The sequence below is a fragment of the Ranitomeya variabilis genome, chromosome 2 (genome assembly GCF_051348905.1).
Source record: "Ranitomeya variabilis isolate aRanVar5 chromosome 2, aRanVar5.hap1, whole genome shotgun sequence".
In the NCBI taxonomy this organism is placed as follows: domain Eukaryota; kingdom Metazoa; phylum Chordata; class Amphibia; order Anura; family Dendrobatidae; genus Ranitomeya; species Ranitomeya variabilis.
In genome coordinates this window covers 977597516-977609775 of record NC_135233.1, presented here as the reverse complement: position 1 = coordinate 977609775, position 12260 = coordinate 977597516, and the positions used below count along the sequence as shown (strand labels likewise).

Genomic DNA, 12260 nt, shown 5'->3' with positions numbered 1-12260 from the left:
CGAGAGAATCAGATCAGACTGTGCTGACACTGATCACACTCTGATCAGTGTGTGACATCCAAGAGAATCACATCACACTGTGCTGATAAAACTCTGATCAGCGTGTGACATCCCAGAGAATGACATCACACTGTGCTGACACTGATCAAACTCTGATCAGCATGTGACATCTGAGAGAATCAGATCACACTGTGCTGATAAAACTCTGATCAGCGTGTGACATCCCAGAGAATGACATCACACTGTGCTGACACTGATCAAACTCTGATCAGCATGTGACATCCGAGAGAGTCAGATCACACTGTGCTGACGCTGATCAAACTCTGATCAGCGTGTGACATCCGAGAGAATCAGATCACACTGTGCTGATAAAACTCTAATCAGCGTGTGACGTCCAAAAGAATCAGATCACACTGTGCTGACACTGATCAAACTCTGATCAGCGTGTGACATCTGAGAGAATCAGATCACACTGTGCTGACACTGATCAAACTCTGATCAGCGTTTGACATCCGAGAGAATCAGATCACACTGTGCTGATAAAGCTCTGATCAGTGTGTGACATCCGAGAGAATCAGATCACACTGTGCTGACACTGATTAAACTCTGATCAGCGTGTGACATCTGAGAGAATCAGATCACACTGTGCTGATAAAACTCTAATTAGCGTGAGACATCCAAGAGAATCAGATCACACTGTGCTGACACTGATCAAACTCTGATCAGATTGTGACATCCGAGAGAATCAGATCACACTGTGCTGATAAAACTCTAATTAGCGTGAGACATCCAAGAGAATCAGATCACACTGTGCTGACACTGATCACCCTCTGATCAGCATGTGACATCTGAGAGAATCAGATCACACTGTGCTGATAAAACTCTGATCAGCGTGTGACATCTGAGAGAATCATATCACACTGTGCTGACACTGATCAAACTATGATCAGCGTGTGACATCCGAGAGAATCAGATTACACTGTGCTGACACTGATCAAACTCTGATCAGCGTGTGACATCTGAGAGAATCAGATCACACTGTGCTGACACTGATCAAACTATGATCAGCGTGTGACATCCGAGAGAATCAGATCACACTATGCTGATAAAACTCTGATCAGTGTGTGACAGCTGAGAGAATCAGATCACACTGTGCTGACACTGATGAAACTCTGATCAGAGTGTGACATCCGAGAGAATCAGATCACACTGTGCTGATTAAACTCTGATCAGCGTGTGACATCCGAGAAACAGATCACACTGTGCTGACACTGATCAAACTCTGATCAGTGTGTGACATCCGAGAGAGTCAGATCACACTGTGCTGACGTTGATCAAACTCTGATCAGCGTGTGACATCCGAGAGAATCAGATCACACTGTGCTGATAAAACTCTAATCAGCGTGTGCCATCCGAGAGAATCAGATCTCACTGTGCTGACACTGATCAAACTCTGATCAGCGTGTGACATCCGAGAGAATCAGATCACACTGTGTGTTAGGGCTAGCGGAACGCTCCAAATGGATATAGAGACTTTATTATAATATATGCGTTCGCAGCCTGGGGTCCACCGTGCAGGAGAACCTGCTGCTAGCAAGTAGCGGAACTAAATGGCGGTATGAGCTACCTCTGTTACTTCACAGAGCAGCCGTGAACTCAAAGCACTGCGCCCTGTTAAACTTCACAGTGGCACAGGCTAACTACCCAAACGAGAGCAGTCAGTGGTCATGCATGTACACAAAACTCCTCGCCGGAGGTGCCAGCATGCTAGGGCCTTATTTCAGCCAGGTCCCTGAATACTCAAACACACAAACTCCTCGCCGGAGGTGCCAGCATTCTAGGGGCTTATTTCAGCCGGGTCCCTGAACACAAACATACGTGACCACACTGGCGCAAAGTACAACATAGAACAATACATGGCCGTGCGGCCATTCAAGCCTTAAATAGTTGCAGCACGTACAGGACCTTCCTAGAAGGACCAATGAGAGGCTGCCACAGAGCGTGAGCACCTACAGGACCTTCCTGAAGGACCAATGGCCTTAGCTGCAGTGTCTGATCATGTGACCCTCGATCTCCACTGAGACATCTTACTCTGGGCATGCTCAGAACAAGAAAAGCAGGACTTAGTCCCAGAAGTGTCTGCTCGCCGCTGCCCAGCACAGACTTCAATGGCAGAAGCTGGAAAAGCAGCAGTAACTCTCTGTACAGAGTCAGACTGAGCGAGATGCTGGGACCGATGTCTCGGCTGAGCAGGCTCCACTGAGGCAGGAGAAGAATGGGAGACTGCAGCAGAGATGGCCTGAGATTCCCCCCGTGCAGAGGCGGGAACTCGACCCCTAACACTGTGCTGATAAAACTCTGATCAGTGTGTGACATCTGAGAGAATCATATCACATTGTGCTGACACTGATCAAACTCTGATCAGCGTGTAATCATATTGTCATTTGCATAATTGGCCGAGTCTCTCGGATGTGCACCTGCCCATAGAACAAGCCACACGAACACAGGCAAATGTATATGCGCTGCCTCATCCACAGTTATGTAATGTCATATGACTTCTTGTTCAATGGCTGGAGGCCACGCTGATTTTCATGCATAAGGAAGTAACATCCAATGGCAGCCATTGGACTAAGGAATTGAGCCGGCTGCAGAAATTAACGCCAGTACACTTTCAGTGTCCACCAATGCACAAAATGAATATTGCACAATAAACCATGTTTTGGGTTCATGTCTTTCAATCTGAATTATTAGGCGAGACAGAAAATGTTGATCCCTCGTTACCCGAATTAAAGGCCTATGATAAAATACAGGGATGTTTTCAATCATTGGATTTTTATTTTTGGTTTTTACATATCTTTTCCCTAATGACAGAAGACAGATGGGGCAGACCTAGATTCCAATTCTCCATGACACTCATCTCCATATGTCACAGTACATCCAGGCAATAATTTACACACTTCAATAAATAGATGATAGGTTGCCATTAGGTGTGTTGAAGTCAAGTCTACGCCATGACGGTCAGTTCAGGGACATAGATATTGGTTCCTGAAGCCTCCGTGAGGTCATCTGTGGTGACCAGTACGCCTCTACAGTATCTATTGTATTTTCTCATTTGAGCGTTGTCCATTGCTATTGGAAAACCCTGCAATACACTGTAACCGCCCTGGCACGCAGCAGCGGCATTAACAATGCTGTCAAGTCTAAGTGAATTGACAATTTAGAAGAGGCTCATCTTTGTCAACAAGAGCACAGTGCTGCATTATATCGCAAGGCCAAAAGAGTGCTGCATGTGTTCCTCAAGAAGAAAATGCTATCACAAATTCAATCTCTCTATCTGATTAATGCAGCAAACTCTCTGGCCTCACTGCTCATTACTGTGACGAGCAGTGCATGTATAGGCCAGTTCACACACTGCTGCTACAATGCAGGCAATCTTGGAACCGTGAACGAGGATCTGTCACCGGATTTCACCATACAATCTGCACACAATATTAAACAGATCTTACAACTGATGAGGGTGGTGTACTTACCTTACAAATCCATGCCAGAAAGACTTTACAATACTAAAAAATTAAATGCTCATTTTAATATTAAACTGTATAACTTAATTCTGGCTTTTAATTTAATTTATAAATCCAATTTATATTGTGAAATCTGGTGAGAGATCCACTTTCAAAATTGCAGTTTTTCAGTTATTTTGTATCGGTTTAGAACATGATGTTAAGTTTAAAGGGAAGCTGTCATGTCCCAAAATGCTATTAACCCGCAGATATTGGGATAATCTGCAGAGTAATCGCAGTCTAAAGCCGCCGCACTGAAAGCCCCACTGCCAGGAAGAAATTACCTTAACTCCTCCCAGAAGCCTCCGCTTTCAGTCATAGAGACATTGCTGGAACCGCTCAGTGCACAGTGAGTGGCAGCTGTAACCACGCACCGTCACTGACTGATAGCCGGCTCTGTACTTATGAGTCACTATGTACTGATCAGTGACTGAAGTTCATTTCCTTCTGGCAGTCAGGTCTCAGTGTGGGCACTGGGCAGATTATCAACGCTACTAATCCACTCCACATCTGCAGGTTAATAACATTTTTTGACAAGACAGGTTCCCTTTAAATTAACGGCTTGACCACCCAAGACTAGCGTTTTGCACACCATCTTAAGACTTTGCTGCAGTAAAGATGCATGTTCCTCTTAATTTGCTACGTTTGGGCTGCCGTCCACTACTACATGAAACATACCCCAGTCAGCGACTGTCATTATACGCCGTAATTATGGTAATTCTGCTGGCTGCCCTTCGTCCGGCCCCATTGCCCATGAAGCTCTGCCCACTTTTTACAAAGTTACCGAAACAAGATCAGTCTAAAAATTACAAGTTGCACAAATTTTTTCTTGACATTTGAAACAGTTTTAAAAATTTTGGAGAAAGCCATTTAATGAATTGGGGCCTAAATCTCCACTTTTGTGAAAAATAAAAGAAACCATCCAAATTTCCATTAAGGCACCCAACTCCCCCATGAAGCAAGAAATCTGTCCAACAAAAGCAGACTGCTCCTCCAAACTCAGTGACCTCCAGGAGAGGACGTGACGTGTAAGTGGCAGTTTATTGGCTGTCACTTTTTGGCAGAGCGCAGAGGTGTTGGAGATGGGATGAGACCGCTGCGCTATTTTATTGAATATGTTGACTAACGCTGTTAATGGGACTCTGGCTTTAAGGAGGCACCATGGCACTGTAAATGAAGCTCTACAGCCTGTTAATGTGTCAAAAAAAATAATAATAATAATAATAAATAATTATAAATGAAATATCCGGTCCTAATGCACAGATACAAAGAGTATTTGTTGCACCATGTTTGTTATGGGAGATTTGTCAGGAGAGTGGGAGAGAAGAACAGACAACAGTGAAACCCAAGGGCAGCAGCCATTGTAAGACCACATACGGGCATGGTGTAAGTGTTCTCCAAATGGAATTTTATTTTTTGTAACAAACTATACTTCTAAAACGTGAATAAATGACGCAGAAACTCAAGGACAGAAATATTAGGCCACGGGCCTGATTGGACCCACAGATCACCGCCAGCTAGACAGGCCTAATGGTTCCATAAACTGAGCAGATGCCGAGAATTCAAGATTCAGTTCTGTTTGTTCATTCCAATGGGAAGTGTCTATGTACCTGACAATGGCTGCCATCACCCAATGTATGTGGTCTTCTTATAAAGCACCGGAGGTCAGAGGTCCTAAATCCTGTCTAACTAGACTAAAGACCTCCTCTAGTGGTCTGCTATTGAGGGTCTAACATTTATATCTAAGTATCACAATCAGCCATTTATGCACAGAGAGATCCCTTAGCCACTGAATGGTTTATAAACCATGTTTACATAGTCAGTGTATCTGGATAATTGCATTATTAAATGCTTATCTCCAATTACATGCTCTGCAGTCCTATCGTCACTGGTCACGTGAATATAATGCCAGAACAACAGTAAAAACCGGCACTAAAAATCGATGGATAAAGAGTTATAGAACCCAGTATAACAATGCTAAATTCTAACAACCCTAAGCTGGGTGACATCCCCAGAAAAGTGTGTTACGGTAGGCTTCATGTATTAAGTGGGGTTCTGTGATCTAGGGAAAATACCACTGGGGTTTCCATTAATATGACTGGGATGCTGGGTCTATAGTGTTGGAAGAAAAGTGACTGCACGCCTAAACATATGGGAGATTTTGCTGGCCTTTACAAAGGGGACTTAGATTGAAAAAGACTCTGCATCCTTCAGAGAATGGCACCTCCGTAAGTTTTCTGTACTTGACCCCCAACTGTTGTGAAACACGCACACGGTTTATGTATCCGTATACACTCATGTATATTTATATATAGAGCGCTATAGAATACTATATATATATATATATATATATATATATATATATATACATACATACATACAGTATATTCCCTTATTGCCCAAATATTATCGCAGACCATTAACACAGAACTGGAAACTGATGGTGTCTTTACTAATTGCTGTCATGGTCCAAACATAGAACAGTCAACATTGCGCAATATCCATTTCTAAATTTAATCCACGGTCGTAGCCCCCCTGGCCTAGACCAGGAGGAAGCTTGTCTAACTACATGACCTCTTGCTGCTTCAAAACTCAAAAACCGACAGTGTGCCCCGCAGCCACATTAATACCCACACAAAGGTCCGGTTTATTCCAAGTCACCGCTGTGCAGTAGTCATAATGGATAATTGCACTTTCTAGTTCAGTACACAGCACACAGTCACCACAATATATTGCTCCAGGCCCAATTTTGCCTTGTCTGAAAGAGCTGTTAATATGCCACCTACTGGGTGCCCTTACCTCAATAGGGTAATGCTGGGTTAGGGCAGGCATTACAACAATGGATATAAAGAGCAAAAATCTCCCGATGTTCTTAGATGGGTCCTGAGAGATAATGACCACACAGCAGACCATGTGCACAACAGGATCGTCAGACTTCACCAAAGACACAAAACACAAAGAAAACTCATGGGAGAACACAAGAACATGGCAGCAGTTTGTAAACTATGGACAGGCATCAGTACAGCCACTTTTCTGCACCCACACCATGCCAACGACACTTTGTAGACTTGTTTGGCTTCATTTCTGTTGTCACAAAGTTGCAAAGTTTATTTACTAAACATCTGCAATCACAACACACAGAAACCAGTGATGGGTCCTCCTGACCCTGGAGGATGCCAGGCTTACAAAGGGCACAGAAGACATGTGGCACAGGGTGGGCAAATGCTGGGACTGTAGGGAGAGGATGAAGGTGGAGCTGTGTGTGGCACAGGGACAGACATGGGCTCAGAGCAGACACAAAGCGCTTACCTTACAATGGGCTGCTAGATCCACTACTTGTCATTTCCAGCTTAAGACACAACATAGACCAGAAAAGATACAAAAACTGTACAAAGGATCCTTGGAAAAGGTGAGAAATCCCCGGCGCGCTCGGTGTCCAGATGTGCAATGCGTAACGGTGCAGCGCCTGCTCCTGCCACCTCCTGGGCAGCAGCCTGGGGGTCCTGCTAAAGTTACTGCTGGACTGAGCCCCCCATCTCAGGCGCAGGGCACAGCTGCAGCCCTCATGGAGCCACACATGGAGTGGAAGGCACAGCTAGCTGGCACCCCTGCTCTCCCTGGCATACAGCGCCAGCCCAGCCATCAGTCACACAGGCGGATGCTTTCTGCGGCTCCTTGGATTTTCCCTTTGGTGAAGCCCTATGGGGGCAGTTTTGCTTTGTGTTAAAGATTACCTTTGTCACCCCCACCCCCTGCATAGGAGTGAGACAGCCCAGATGGGAAGAGCCTGCTGCTGCTGAAGCAATGCCCCATCCTGAAAGCTGAGCCTGCTGAGCTCATCACTCCCAGCGCACTAATCCAATGGCGGGGAGTGAGGAGCACAAGGAGACGCCCAGACTCGGCCTCCTGTGCCCCAGGCATCGCACAGCACACAATGAGAGGAGCCCACAATGAGAGGAGCCCACCAGCTGGCAGAGAGTGGAAGTGGTGGTCTGCTGGAGGCGAACCGTGCAGGGGTGACAGGGTCCGTGCAAGACCCCGCCATGTAGTCTGCAGTGTCACAGACCTCTCATCATTGCAACCCTGCTAATTAGAAAGTGCAATTCAAATATTAGATTGGTCCTCTAACTTTGTAGAAAAGTGAAGCTTCACTATGATCAAATACCAATCTATCTATTTATATATCTATTTATTATCTTTCTATCAATCATCTATCTATCATCTATTATCTATCTATTATCTTTCTATGATTCTATCTATCTATCTATCTATTATCTTTCTATCTATTATCTATATCGATCTATCTATTATCTATCTATTATCTGTCTATCAATTATCTATCTATATATCTATTATCTATCTATCTATAGATCTATCTATATTATCTATCTATCATCTATCTATTATCTATCTTTCTATTATCTATCTATGTGTTATCTATCTATACGTTATCTATCTATCTATCTAGCTATCTATCCTCTATCTATCTATTATTTATCTACCTGTCTTAAATAGCTAAATGGTGGCAGCACTCCAAAGTCAGATGATGTAAAAACAGATTTTAAAAATCCATTTTTTTTTCATCATCTCACTTTGGCATGCCAAATAGTTTTTTTTTACTTTTTCTGGACTGCTTCTCAAAAAATCATAGACAGACGACTTTTTTTTTTCCAGACACATTAAATGATGATAATAAATCATTAAAGGGAACCTGTCACCCCAAAGTTCGAGAATGACCTACGGCCACCGGCATCAGGGGCTTATCTGCAGCATTCTGATAAGCCCCCGATGTAACCTGAAAGATAAGGAAAAAAGGTTATATTATACTCACTCAGGGGCGGTCCCGGTTTGGGTCCGATGGGCGTCGTGGCCCGGTACGGGGCCTCCCATCTTCATACGATGAGGTCCTTTTCTTCCTGCTGTGGCTCCGGCGCAGACGTACATTGTCTTCCCTGTTGCAGGCAGAGCAAAGTACTGCAGTGCGCAGTTGCTGGGCCTCTCTGACCTTTCCCGGCGCCTGCGCACTGCAGTACTTTGCCCTCAACAGGGAAGACAATGTACGCCTGCGCAGGAGCCGTAGCAGGAAGAAAAGAAGAGGACGTCATCATCATAAGAAGATATGAGGAGCTGGACCTGGAAAGCAACACCCATCGGACCCGAACCGAACCGGGACCGCCCCTGGGTGAGTATAATATAACTAGTGATGAGCGAATATACTCGTTACTCGAGATTTCCTGAGCACGCCCGGGTGACCTCCGAGTATTTTTTAGTGCTCGGAGATTTAGTTTTCAGCGCCGCAGCTGAATGATTTACAGCTATTAGCCAGCATAAGTACATGTGGGGGTTGCCTGGTTGTTAGGGAATCCCCACATGTACTTATGCTGGCTAACAGATGTAAATCATTCAGCTGCGGCAAGAAAAACTAAATCTCCGAGCACTAAAAAATACTCAGAGGACACCCGAGCGTGCTCGAGACATCTCGAGTAACGAGTATATTCGCTCATCACTAAATATAACCTGTTTTTCTTCTCTTTCAGGTTACATTGGGGGCTTATCTGCAGCATTCCAGAATGCTGTAGATAAGCCCCTGATGCCGGTGGCAGCAGCTCATACTCGATTTTTGGGGTGACAGGTTCCCTTTAAGATTATAAGTGATCCATATCTATAGTCCATAAATCCTATATGTAGACATCAGCTGCATTCACTATGAACTGTAAAAAAGTGGTAAATACAGTCATAAAAATCTGTACAAATCTCTCCAGATTAAAAAAAAATCACTGACGCATTCAACAGAGGAAAATAGTGCCCTATCTATCCATCTATCTATCTATCTATCTATCTATCTATCTATCTATCTATCTATCTATCTATCTCTGAACCCAAGCATATTAATGCAATGTTGAGTGGAAGGAAAAAGTGTGGTAGAAAAAGGTGCACAAGCAACTGGGATAACCGCAGCCTTGAAAGGATTGTTAAGAAAAGGCCATTCAAAAATGTGGGGGAGATTCACAAGGACTGGACTGCTGCTGGAGTCATTGCGTCAAGAGCCACCACTCACAGACGTATCCAGGACATGGGCTACAAGTGTCGCATTCCTTGTGTCAAACCACTCATGACCAATAGACAACTCCCAACAGCGTCTTACCTGGGCCAAGGAGAAAAAGAACTGGACTGTTGCTCAGTGGTCCAGGGTGTTGTTTTCAGATGAAAGTAAATTTTGCATTTCTTCACTGACTTATCCAATTGGAGTGAAAAAATGTAAAACATAACTTTTGTTTCTAAATAATTAAATTGTCAATAAACAAGAAATTTTTTTAAATAATCAAAAATATTCAAAGTTGCTCTTATTGTGCTTATGAGCCACAGTAAATGCTTAATATTGACTGGCTCATACCTAAATATTGGGCTTAATAACCACTGACAGGTTTGTTTGCTCTTTAGCCACAGTGACTACCTCATAGGGAATTACATTCCCAACATATTCACCTATTACGGGAATATCAGTAGCACTGTTACCTTCTTGTCCGCAAACAATAAGCTGTCTAGATAGTGTCCAATAAAATACAATGTGTTGCTGTCAAAATTCCCTACTATTTCGGTACCAGCAAGTCAATATAAAGCATTTACTGTGGCTCATAAGCACAATAAGAGCAATTTCGAATATTCTTTTTTCTTGTTTATTCACAATTTAATTATTTAGAGATAAAAGTAAAATTTTACATTTTTTCACTCCAATTGGATAAGTCAGTGAACAGTTTTAGATTTTTGGAGGTATTATAGATACATGTTTGCAGTGAATAAAAGTTTGCATTAAATTTTGATTGGGAAGTCAAGGTCCCAGAGTCTGGAGGAAGAGTGGAGAGGGCACAATCCAAGCTGCTGGAGGTCTAGTGTGAAGTTTCCACAATCAGTGATGGTTTGGGAGCCATATCATCTGCTGGTGTAGGTCCACTGTGTTTTATCAAGACCAAAGTCAAAGCACACGTCTACCAGGAAATTTTAGAGCACTTCATGCTTCCCTCTGCTGACAAGCTTTTTGGAGATGGAAATTTCATTCTCCAGCAGTACTTGGCACCTGTCCACACTGCCAAAAGTACCATTACTTGCTTTAAAAACAACAGTATCCCTGTGCTTGATTGCCAAGAAAACTCTCCTGACCTTAACCCCATAGAGAATCTATGATGTATTGTCAAGAGGGAGAGACACCAGACCCAGCTATGCAGACGAGTTGAAGGCTGCTATCAAAGCAACCTGGGCTTCCATAACACCTCAGCAGTGCCACAGGCTGATCGGCTCCATGCCATGCCACATTGATGCAGTAATTGATCAAAAGGAGCCCTGATCAAGTATTGAGTGCATTTACTGAACATACTGTACATTTCAGTAGGCCAATATTTCAGATGTTAAGATCATTTTTTTTAATCTGGTGTTATAAAGTATTCTAATTTACTGAGATAATGACTTACTGCATTTTCATTGGCCATAATCATCAACATTAACAGAAATAAACACTTGAAATAGATCACTCTGTTTGTAATGACTCTATATAATATATGAGTTTCACTTTTTGTATTGAAGAACTAAAATAAATTAACTTTTTGATGATATTCTAATTTTGTGAGAAGCACCTGTATGCTTTCAGAGTGTTGAGCTGTTTCTTCGCTGTCCCCTGATGACTTGGTCTTATGATATATTCTGAATGCTATATTAATGTATTTTTTCATATTGTTTAATACACAACATTCGATAAAGATCCCTGTGAGATCCAAAATCTTGTGTTGCATACTGAACACAGTTGCTGTGGACTTTCTATTGTTTGCAGACCCAGAACTCTTTCCTTGATTTTTTACAGTAGAATTTTCAGACAAAGATATACTGCAGAGTTCCACTTTTCATTGGAAATAATAAAATCTAGAATGACAGCAGCACCAGTTGACATGCTGCGTACTCATACATCTAATTTGTCATCTCTAGGAACCTCATGAGCATCAAAGGCAATTGTTATGTGCTGGAAAAATGGGAGTTCAATTAGAGTACATTCATAAGCCACAGATTTATTGCAGGAAAATCTGTGTCTGCCCTCTTTATATGAATGGTGTTTGCAGAAGTCTATGCACATATTTCTAAACAATCCCATTTAGATAAAGGGAACTGTATTTCAATAAAAAAAAATTCTGCAACAAATCTTCTGCAAAATGTTTTCTGATACACACACACACACACATAATCCCTGGTTGAGTTATGCGCCTTCCTTCACACTACAAAAAAATAACGAAAAAATGCAGGATCAATATTCCCATCTAGGAATTGTCAGTTATCCCCAACACCATGCCTTGAGAGCCACAGTCAGCTCTGAGAGACAGGTGCAAGCAACATCCATAGATCCCCCTGAGTAGTGAAACCCAGAGCCCCCATTATCGGTATAATGGCAGCCTTTCCTACAAAAATCACACCATATCAATATACTTGCATCTAGGGGTTCCAGCATTGCCATCATTCAATTTTCTTGCATCAACATCAAGTAATCCCATCCCGCTATCACATCCAGCTTTAAAGGGAACCTGTCACCCCGTTTTTTCCGTATGAGATAAAAATACCGTTAAATAGGGCCTGAGCTGTGCATTACAATAGTGTATTTTGTGGACCCTGATTCCCCACCTATGCTGCCGAAATACGTTACCAAAGTCGCCGTTTTCGCCT

At 43.0% G+C, this 12260-nt stretch overlaps 1 protein-coding gene across 1 annotated transcript in view; it reads right to left on the bottom strand.

Moving 5' to 3' along the window:
- SPSB4 (splA/ryanodine receptor domain and SOCS box containing 4) overlaps positions 1 to 7415 on the bottom strand; it is a 200966-nt gene extending 193551 nt beyond the window's left edge. Inside the window, exon 1 of the mRNA XM_077290853.1 lies at positions 6870 to 7415. The gene's annotated coding sequence lies outside the window, so the exon portion shown is untranslated. The remainder of the gene's footprint in view (positions 1 to 6869) is intronic.
- Between the last annotated feature and the right edge of the window lie 4845 nt (positions 7416 to 12260).